General features: G+C 38.0%; 1 long non-coding RNA gene across 1 annotated transcript; it reads right to left on the bottom strand.

Annotated features, from left to right (window-relative positions):
• Positions 1–2202: 2202 nt before the first annotated feature.
• Positions 2203–7761, bottom strand: LOC116183155 (uncharacterized). The gene is made up of 3 exons (XR_004147702.3): positions 7622–7761; positions 3959–4138; positions 2203–2382 (listed from the first exon to the last, which is right to left on the bottom strand). It is a non-coding gene; the product is annotated as an uncharacterized LOC116183155 (long non-coding RNA).
• Between the last annotated feature and the right edge of the window lie 439 nt (positions 7762–8200).

Raw genomic sequence — 8200 nt, 5'->3', positions numbered from 1 at the left:
GCTGGAGAAGTCTGTGAGGAACTGCAGACCATGAGAAGGACACACAGTGGAGAAGTATGTGGAGAACTCTCTCCCATGGGATCCCACCATGGAGCAGGGGAAGATTGTGAGGAGTCCTCCCTCTGAGGAGGAGGGAGCAGCAGACACAATGTATGATGAACTGACCACAACACCTGTGCTCTGTCACCCTGTGCTGCTGAAGAGGATGGAATAAAAAATTGTGAGTGAAATTAAACCTAGGAAGAGATGTGGGGGAGGTGTTAAAGATTTGGTTTTATTTTTCATTATCCTCCTCTGATTTGATTGTCAATAAATTAAGCTGAGTTCCCCAATCAAATGATTTTGCCTATGAAAGTAGTGGATGAGTGATTTCTCCTTCTCCTTATCTCAATCTATGAGTCTTTAATTCTATTTTCTCTCCCCTGTACAGCTGAGGGGGAGAGAGGTACCTGGTGTCCAGCCAGGATCAACCCACTACCACAGTAATGTACTTGAGTAGAGTTCCATCTGAAAAGTATTTTCAAGTTTGTTTTCTTTATGGAGTTTTGGCAAAACATATTTTATATTTGAGAGATGTTAGTACATTTGTTTTACCTTTCTAAGGGGAAAAACCATTCTGAAACATTTTAGGGTAGCATGTGTGAAAGACTGAAATGTTAAGGCAGCTGCTGTACATTGTTTATGTACCTGCTTTTATGACTTTTGGCAAACCTGAAAAAAATGTTTAAATAATTTCTTCAGGCTTAAACCCAGCTCTATTTTCATCCATGGCCAACTTTTCTTCCTAAGGAAATTAAATTGAAAATATTCATTGTCATCTTCATTGCCATGGTTGATGGTTAAAATGTCCACTGATGTTCATTTCCCAGAGAATGCCTGGACACCTCCAAAAGCACGTGAAAGCACAGGAAAGTGTGCTAGCTAGCTCTAGCTCTTGTCAGGGCCTTGCTACCCGGGATTTGGACCTCTCCCTGGACACAAACCCCTCCCTTCTGCTGCTGCTGCCCAAACCAAGGGTAACCCTGGGGAGAAGTGTGTCACTCAAACCTTCTTGACAAGACCCGTGGCTGCAAAGTGTCAGCTCTGGGCACTGGTTTTGGAGGACCTGCAAGGCATCACAGGTGCTGCTAGGATTGCCATATATCAGAGAAAAGGTAAGATGTCCCCTACTACAGGTTTTAATCCCATGCACTTTATGAAAACATTTGGGACATAGCTTTCCTTGTGCTTTTGCATATAAGGCATCTGAAAAAGGAGTTTTTATACATCTGGAGCTGGCTGGCCCTATACTACCTATACAATTTTTTTTTGTGCCCATGATTGAACTGTGTGCTGGCAGTAATGGCTCTTCCAGCCTTTTATGGTAAATCACACAACCAATAGGGACTTCCCCAGATGGGATATAAATATCAATGTTGCAAGAGAGCAGGTATTTATTTGCTATAAATTCACTGCTCCAAGAGATTGGAGAAAGGCAGCCATTGATTTCCCAGCTTAAAGCCATTCATCACAAGATTTCTGTGGTTTTGAGAATCTCAAAATCCAGTTAGTGTCCAGGGTGAGTCTGGATATTTTGGAGGCACCTGGTCTTGACAAAAGACAAAAATCCTGGTGAGATTTTCTAAATTCGTCTTACTTGATGTCAGACATGACACAAAGTGAGTATTTTAATCAGGCAGAGTAATTGAAGTAATTGGAAGAGGGACAGAGGTGATGTGGAAGAGCCAGCAGGTTTTGCAGTGACTCAACTGTATTTGTAATTCATTTGCCATTATTGTATGTAATCTTATTCTATTTATTTCTGCATTTTTATTCAAGTTTCATATTTGTGATTACTTCAACTCCTCACAACCAGCCTTTGACCTGTTCAACTGGCATTAGCCACATCTAGGAATGCAATCAGTTTAATGATGTTTAAGGAGTTCCTATAAGGGACCGGCACACCACACGTTTTGCTCACAAAGCCCTCTCCTCCCTGGGATGAGCAGAGCAGTTCTCTTTGGCTCACATGGACATGCAGGGGAAGAAGACTCTCAGTGTGTTGGTGCCCATTCCCACCCCCAGCTCCCCACACCATATGAAAGTGTGACAAGTGAGAGAGAGATTTGAGAAATACCAGAAAGAAGGTGAGGTAACTGTAATTCAATTGTGAGACATAATTAAAAAAAACCCGAAAAACTATATCTCAAAGGGAACTATTAATTCTGGTGCTCATAAATGGTTTATTTTCATTTTCCTGTATAAAACATAACTTGCTTAATTTTTCATTGTCTTTTCCAGCTCCATGTGAAATCCACAGCCAGTAATTGTTCCTCATTTCCTTCTGTCAAACAGGTGGCATACTGAACAATTAAGGTTTCTGTTTATAATAAGCTACAATGTCTAAAAGAAGAGAAAAAGGCTTCATTTTAAAATAATCTGGAAAATCAGAGGACAGTCTGCTGTCTCATAGAAACCAGGCCTTACTTTGCAATAAAGTAAAAGCTTTCTCTTTTTTAGGACAATGAAATAAATTTTACCACTCACCACTTCTGATTTTCAGCATTTGCAATTGCTGGGGAAGGTAATCTACTTTCTAATGTCCTAACCTGAGATGATCAATGGTATAGCACTATCTAAGAGGGTTTTCCTTACTATTAGAGATCCTGTCCTCAAAGAATACAACCTCCTCTCAGTGAAGCCAGTCTCAGTCAGTAGTGCCCCAGTTCAGACTGTGTGCCACTCCAAAACCAATTATAAAGCTGTTACCAGGAGACAGACAATGAAAAAACCCTGCACATGTACTGGTGATTCTCTGCACCTCAGCTCACTTTGTAGGGCTAGCTGATTCAAAACCAGCCCACACATAATCTGAAAAAGCAATTTTTACTTGTTGTTGATTTAAAGTCTTAAGCATCTGAACACAGCAGTAACAATTGAAATGAAATTATAATGTATGATATATAGGAAATAATATTGCTGATTAGAGAACAGATTAGTCCAAAATATGTTTTTCAACTCAACTATGAACATTTGGAGACATGTTTTCCTCTCAATTTGAGCATGAAAAGGGGAAAAATTACTAAACTTGAAGTAACCTTGTATGAATGGCAAATGACATGCAAGTGAAACATGCTGCAATAAATAAATATACAATTTGGGGTCTATAATTTTCCATTGCATTAATTTGTCTGAATGTATTTAGAGCACTAATTTAGACTGGGAATTAAGGCTGTTCATGGCAACTGCTGCATGTTGATGGAAGTATCGTTTCATGTGCTGTATTTTAAAAACATGTCATTGACTTTTTAAAACTGCTTCAAAATTAAATGCACAAAATTACTTTAGCAAAATGTTTTGCCATACAATTGAAACATAAAAGATGAGAAATTAAAGGTCTCACATATTTCTGCAAAATTTTTAATTTTTCCAAGAGCAATTTAATTGACCTGTAATTACTTTTATAGAAAGACACTATCAGATGTAGTAAAAAAATCTTATTTAATCTTTCTTTGTCACTATTTTCAGTTTGAAATTCTAAATTTATTAATATATGCACAAATTTATTTTTGGCATTTTAACTTTTCAAAACCTAATTAAACCATACTATGGTTATAGAATAAGAGCAGAGTCTCAGGAAACTCCGTGAGAGCTCTGATTCAATGTCTTATTCCTGGGAGAACATACTGAAATTGCAGATTTTCCTTCGTAGTGCCCATGGACTGCTTCTGGGTGAGAGAATTCTTGGCCTGTGCACCTATATGTGGGCAGCCTTTGTTCTACCATTTCATTGCCCATTTCATCATGAGCGATCCCAGCACCTTTGCAAAATCACTGTCCTCTTGGAGAGGACATTGTTAATTCCAGTTTTATCCACATCAAGGATGGATAGCACAAAACTGAGTCAAATTTTGCCAGTGTCCCGGGTGTCCAGAGGAATCAGTGGAAACAAATGATCACTTCCTACCAGGATACCTACCTCAAGAACTGTTGCTCAGCCTCAGGAGAAGACAGACATGTTTTGCCTGCTCCTAGAAATAAGTAGTAGTGAGGAAGGAGAGGGGAGGCAGATAGCAGATGTTTGTTCCTGCAGTTCTTGGTGGTGGAAACCAATAAGCTCCAAACATTATCCACAGTGCCAAGGGGAAGCTGGGATTGTCTTCAAAGAGAAAAGCAAGAGGGTGGGTATTTGAGAAGACAGAAGGAAACACCACAAGCAGTAGGGGAAGAAAGCAAATAATGGTAATAATAACCCTCAAAATAAAATGTCAATAGTTGTAGAATTGAATCCTGATCCTAAAGGAACAGGTAAGGCTTTAGCACAGTTAAAATTTTCATTTTACTGGGAGAGAAGAGTGGAATGAAATAAGTAAATTTCATTAAATACAGAGAGAAGTTTTATCCTGCATTTTCAATTGTTGACTCTGAAGTGGTGCTCAGAAGAAAGGAAAATCTGAATAAGTCTGTGAAACCTTCTTGAATACAAAGATCCTCTTTCTAATTGAAAATCATCATGGCAAAGCTTCTGGCTGGCAGGCAACTCTTGGAAAAGTAGCCACTGAATCTGAGTGCCACTGTTCTTGATTGCCTCTTCTGATATGCTTTACAATGTGCAATAAAAATAAATACATAACTGGGCAGGACTGATGAGTAGCAATTACTGGCATGCAGATCCACAAGCTGCAATTTTATGACCATTACACTGTTTGTAAAGACAATGTTTGAAATTGTTTTCCCTTATATACAGGTACTACAGTACCTTAAAAGAGAGAAATGCAGAGATTGTTGTAAACAATTAACAAATATGCAATTTAGCAGAGATATTATCCTTCATCCTAAAGATGTGCTCAATTTTTTTTTAGTGGTAAATTGTCTTATATTTCCCTGCTCTTTTTACACTGAAAAGTGTTTAAAGTTACATGAGCCTGTTTAAAAAGTTGTTTGATTATAGCAAGAAGGAGAACTTAGACAAGTGCTTTGAAAATGCTTAGAAATGAATAATCACTTCAGACAGATTAAACTCTTATATTTGCCTCCTACACTTAGACAAATAAAAAAATATTATAAAATTCCTTCCACAAACTGCATTTTAAAAACATTTGGAGCTCTCATGAGCCATGATATTCCAGTGGACATGCTGTTGCAAAAGTTCCATTTTGTTTAGATATTCTTTATAATCCTTAGATCTGTGTTTAGATCGTCCTTCTAATTTCTAGAATCCAAGTAATTAATACTTGTTTTTGTGTCTTTTTTATTTTTTTGTGACTTGATAGTTCTGTTCCCTTCCTGCAGTTAATAACTGAGTTACATCCTTTCTAGTCCTTTGTTTTAATAACCAAACCAAATTTTGTCTGATATGACAACCTGGCCTTCCCCAGTCATTCAGGCAGTTTCCTCTGCATCTACCTGGTTTAAAAGTGGTGGTGCTGAGGACCCAGTGCCAACACATTTAGGAGATTTTGGACTTCACTTAGTCTCTTTCTGTGAGCTGAATGCCTGTTAGCAGTCAGGGCACGTTCAATGTGCCTTTTGAGTCTACCTTCCAGTTTGGTTTCTCCTCTGGGAACCAGGTCTGTGCTCTTTGACCTGTCTGTGGTGTGAAGCAAGGCACAGTCAGCAATGATACACTAAAAAACACCTGTCTTGTCCAGACCGAAATGTTTTTGTAGACAATCCCTGATAGCCTCACTGGACCTTCTTGAGGAACTGAGATTTAGTACTCTGTTTTTTTCCAAAATTCTTCAGCCTGTGTACTGAGTCACATGTGATAATTTTTTTGTTGCCCTCCACAGCTATCCATTATAATGAGCAATTGGGATTTTTTAATGGAGAAGAGAATGGAGAGGTTGCCATAGGAGATTTAAAAGTATGCCACTTCTTACTAGCCCAAATGTCTTGATATTCTATTTTTCCCATAGGATAAATCAATTAATAGAAAATTATTTTTTAATAGGAAACAATTTTAAAATGCAAGTATTAAAAGGGGTGATAATTTAGACACTTCAAATAAACAGGCTTCTCACTTTTTAACAGTTTCTTTAATGTTTTTTGGTTCTTTTTTTTTTTGTTTGTCTATTCCAAAATGGCATGATTTCACTTGTGTGTTGAAAGGCACATTAACCAAGCGAGGGGAAAAAAAGGAGCTATATATAGCTTTACTGTCCCTTTAGGGAGTCATTGCTTGAGCTTCATTAATATGCATTTTAGCACAATCTAATTTACTCATATGGCTGGCCCCAGGTGTTTGGAAAGGCAACCAGAGGAAAATCAGATCATACTAAAATTAGAGGCAAGAAATATTGAATGCCTTCCCTTTTAGGTCCTTGAAAGGCACATATTAATTATAACTGGATGAATTTATGAAAACCAATACTGTGAACAGCTCTAATAGCAATTATTTTTGAAAAATTATCTTTACCGATAAGTGTATTGTGGTCAAAGTGCAGAGAAAATGTTCTATTAAAGAACATATGTATATATTTTCCTGTTCAAACATTAAATTTTTGGTGCAGTGTCCCTGTGGCATCCTTCTGATATATAGTTAATCACTGAAAATGACAATGAAAACCCTTATTTCGTGTATGCCATCTTTTGAATGGTTTCAAATGAGGCATCAGAATTTGATGGATTTGGCAATTTTTTCTAAGAATAATTTTTTGCTGGGTTAAAAAACACCAAGGCCAGCAACACTGAAAAGTGAGATGTGGGGAAAAAAGGTTAAAAAAATATCTCTGTGGGGTCTGATTAAAAGCTTCATTCTTTCATGATGTTAGTAGGAAGCTTTGGCAACCAAGTGTTCCCAGCTGGTCTCTGAGCTGCTAACAGGATGTAGTGGGTCAATAAAGGGGCTTTATATATTAATTTCCTAAGTGTCATCTTGATTTGCAGCAGCAAGTGTAAGCAAAACAATATCAAACACATCAGCCCCGAAGGTGCCTTTGGAGCAACACTCGTCGCTCTGCCCTTGCCCGGGTGCTCCAAACACTTCAGCTGGGGAGGTGCTTGCCTGGGGAAGACACTATTTCAGAATCAGTCTTTAGGGGTTGAGCAGCATAAATTACAGTGGTAGCAGGCTACTGGGGAATGCATATGTTATGAAAACACTTAGTCATCTCTAGTGAGATTGTGATCTGAAATATCTGACCTTCCTATGATTCAAAAATAGTGAGACTCCAGCACAAAGGACAGTCACCACATGTGAAGCAGCACAGGGGCCTCCATGACCTGTGCTTGGAGAAGCAATGCTGACTAACAGAGCTGCTCCTCCCTGCCATTCCCACCCAGGAGACAGTCTGTAAGGCTTCAGAGGAGCTCAGTTCTCTCCAGGATTCATGTATCTCACCACAGGGTATTCTAAAGAGTTTAATTTCTCTAGACAGGAGTTTGGTAAGATACCCTGTTATTTCAGCTTGGACACAAATTTACTAACCTGAAAAGGAGTGCAGTTCTGTTTCAAGCAGGGTGTGATTTCAGCAGATACTCCACTGAAGTGTACTCACATCTCTGGATGTTTGTCAGGCATACTGTTCATTACACCTCAGTGGAGCACTATGGACAAATGCTACTTTGATGTGATAAGCAGGGTGACATTAAAGGTGAATACTAGAGTTCACTATTAAGAAGGAACTTAAAATGTACTTACAGAAAGGAATAGAGTCTCCACAGAGAGTGTCATTTAAGAATAGTCCATCTAAAGAACATTCCCCTAAAGCAAAACATCAAAGAGAGGATAAGGAATATGTTTTAGGCTGCAATTCTGGAAAGAAATCAAAGTCATATGAATTTCATTAAATCACCAAGGAGTTTAAGAAGTAGATTGGAAATACACATGAAAAATATTGCAGTAAATAAAAAATAAAATATCCAGTGACCAGAGAAAAATAGAGAAAAGAAGGTGATGAAAAGATGATTATTCAGAACTAGCTTAGGGAAAGAAATATCCTAGTAGATGGAGAACATACATATGGGAAGCAGTTTTTGGTCCTATCTGACCACAAACTCAAACAAAGTCTATTCCCAGAACCAACCTATATATAAATATGATCCTTCAACCTTGACAAAATAATAGGACCTTATAAAAAAAATGGTTGAATCCATTTCCTGTCTATATGCATCGTTCCTCCTAGACTAAGGCAATGAGCTCATTTACAGGAATGAGAACATTGCCTTTAATAGTTTAACTACCTGTTGGCAAAAGTACATGCTTTTGCAATATGTCAAC

Source organism: Lonchura striata, chromosome 1A (assembly GCF_050655825.1).
Source record: "Lonchura striata isolate lonStrDom1 chromosome 1A, ASM5065582v1, whole genome shotgun sequence".
NCBI classification, from domain to species: domain Eukaryota; kingdom Metazoa; phylum Chordata; class Aves; order Passeriformes; family Estrildidae; genus Lonchura; species Lonchura striata.
The sequence above is the reverse complement of the archived record's forward strand: the minus strand, read 5'-3'. Positions and strand labels throughout refer to the sequence as shown.